This window comes from Canis aureus, unplaced genomic scaffold (assembly GCF_053574225.1).
Source record: "Canis aureus isolate CA01 unplaced genomic scaffold, VMU_Caureus_v.1.0 ptg000398l_RagTag, whole genome shotgun sequence".
NCBI classification, from domain to species: domain Eukaryota; kingdom Metazoa; phylum Chordata; class Mammalia; order Carnivora; family Canidae; genus Canis; species Canis aureus.
The window spans coordinates 14,544-17,605 of NW_027554595.1; the positions used below are offsets into that span (position 1 = coordinate 14,544).

General features: G+C 38.8%; 1 pseudogene; it reads left to right on the forward strand.

Moving 5' to 3' along the window:
- The first annotated feature begins 240 nt into the window (after window positions 1-240).
- LOC144310075 (18S ribosomal RNA) lies at window positions 241-1,195 on the forward strand (annotated as a pseudogene).
- Window positions 1,196-3,062: the final 1,867 nt, after the last annotated feature.

A 3,062-nucleotide genomic window follows, 5' to 3' on the forward strand; every position in this document is an offset into this window, starting at 1 on the left:
CACAAGCTTTATTTAAATTGTATACAAATGTATTGCTACTCTAGTTAACTTAACACAACAGTCTTACACGCATTCGATCTCGTGGTCTATCTATAGATAGCATCCCCTTTTTTTTTCCTCTCATATTTACTATGTATTTTATTTATTATACACACTACAATTTCAGTATAAGTTAATGTAGCTTAATTAATAAAGCAAGGCACTGAAAATGCCAAGATGAGTCGCACGACTCCATAAACACAAAGGTTTGGTCCTAGCCTTCCTATTAGTTCTTAGTAGACTTACACATGCAAGTCTCCACGCCCCAGTGAGAATGCCCTTAAAATCAGCAGTGATCTAAAGGAGCAGGTATCAAGCACACTCTTAAGTAGCTCATAACACCTTGCTAAGCCACACCCCCACGGGATACAGCAGTGATAAAAATTAAGCCATAAACGAAAGTTTGACTAAGCCATACTAAAAAGGGTTGGTAAATTTCGTGCCAGCCACCGCGGTCATACGATTAACCCAAACTAATAGGCCCACGGCGTAAAGCGTGTTTAAGATACCTTTGCACTAAAGTTAAAACTTAACTAAGCCGTAAAAAGCTACAGTTACCATAAAATAGACCACGAAAGTGACTTTATAATAATCTGACTACACGATAGCTAAGACCCAAACTGGGATTAGATACCCCACTATGCTTAGCCCTAAACATAGATAATTTTACAACAAAATAATTCGCCAGAGGACTACTAGCAATAGCTTAAAACTCAAAGGACTTGGCGGTGCTTTATATCCCTCTAGAGGAGCCTGTTCTATAATCGATAAACCCCGATAAACCTCACCACCCTTTGCTAATTCAGTCTATATACCGCCATCTTCAGCAAACCCTCAAAAGGTAGAATAGTAAGCACAATCATTTTACATAAAAAAGTTAGGTCAAGGTGTAACTTATGGGGTGGGAAGAAATGGGCTACATTTTCTACCCAAGAACATTCCACGAACGTTTTTATGAAATTAAAAACTGAAGGAGGATTTAGTAGTAAATTAAGAATAGAGAGCTTAATTGAATAGGGCCATGAAGCACGCACACACCGCCCGTCACCCTCCTCAAGTAATAAGACACAACCATAACCATATTAACTTAACTAAGACACAAGAGGAGACAAGTCGTAACAAGGTAAGCATACCGGAAGGTGTGCTTGGATTAATCAAAGTGTAGCTTAACTAAAGCGTCTGGCCTACACCCAGAAGATTTCATTACTTATGACCACTTTGAACAAAAGCTAGCCCAACTAACCCCAAACTTAAGTATCACAGACATATAAAGTAAAACATTTAGTTAAATAATAAAAGTATAGGAGATAGAAATTTTAATTGGAGCGATAGAGATAGTACCGTAAGGGAATGATGAAAGACATCTTAACAGTATTAAACAGCAAAGATTACCCCTTTTACCTTTTGCATAATGAACTAGCCAGAAACGACTTAACAAAGAGAACTTAAGCTAAGCTCCCCGAAACCAGACGAGCTACCCATAAACAATCTAAAAGGATCAACTCATCTATGTAGCAAAATAGTGAGAAGATTTGTGGGTAGAGGTGAAAAGCCTAACGAGCCTGGTGATAGCTGGTTGCCCACAAACAGAATTTTAGTTCAACTTTAAATTTACCTAAAAAAAAACAAAATTTTAATGTAAATTTAAAATATAGTCTAAGAAGGTACAGCTTCTTAGAATCAGGATACAACCTTTATTAGAGAGTATATACTAACATCACCATAGTTGGCTTAAAAGCAGCCACCAATTGAGAAAGCGTTCCAGCTCAACAAACAATATAACTTAATCCCAATCATATTACATCAACTCCTAATTATACCTCCTGGGCCATTCTATTTAAATATAGAAGCAACAATGCTAGTATGAGTAACAAGAACTATTTTCTCCCCGCATAAGCTTATATCAGAAACGGATAGACCACTGATAGTTAACAATCTGATAATATCAACCCAAAAATGAAATACTTATCTACCCTATTGTTAACCCAACACAGGCATGCATTTAAGGAAAGATTAAAAGGAGTAAAAGGAACTCGGCAAACACAAACCCCGCCTGTTTACCAAAAACATCACCTCCAGCATTTCTAGTATTGGAGGCACTGCCTGCCCAGTGACACTTGTTTAACGGCCGCGGTATCCTGACCGTGCAAAGGTAGCATAATCATTTGTTCTCTAAATAAGGACTTGTATGAATGGCCACACGAGGGTTTAACTGTCTCTTATTCCCAATCAGTGAAATTGACCTTCCCGTGAAGAGGCGGGAATGCCACAATAAGACGAGAAGACCCTATGGAGCTTTAATTAACTAACCCAAACTTATGGATACTAAATACCTACAAGGCATAACATTACACCATTATTGTGGGTTAGCAATTTAGGTTGGGGTGACCTCGGAATATAAAAAAACTCCCGAGTGATTAAAATTTAGACCCACAAGTCAAAATATAACATCACTTATTGATCCAATAATTTTTGATCAACGGAACAAGTTACCCTAGGGATAACAGCGCAATCCTATTCAAGAGTCCATATCGACAATAGGGTTTACGACCTCGATGTTGGATCAGGACATCCTAATGGTGCAGCAGCTATTAAGGGTTCGTTTGTTCAACGATTAAAGTCCTACGTGATCTGAGTTCAGACCGGAGTAATCCAGGTCGGTTTCTATCTATTATATAACCTCCCCCAGTACGAAAGGACAAGGGATGTAAGGCCTACCTCACAAAGGCGCCTTAAAACTAATAGATGAAGTCAACTCAATCTAACCAGTTTATCTCCTCATAAGCCCGAGAAAAGGGGCTTTGTTAGGGTGGCAGAGCCCGGTAACTGCGTAAAACTTAAACCTTTATTATCAGAGGTTCAATTCCTCTCCCTAACAAAATGTTCTTTATCAACATTATCTCTCTTATCATCCCAATCCTTCTTGCCGTAGCCTTCCTCACCCTCGTTGAACGAAAAGTCTTAGGCTACATACAACTTCGAAAAGGGCCTAATATCGTAGGCCCCTACGGCCTCCTTCAACC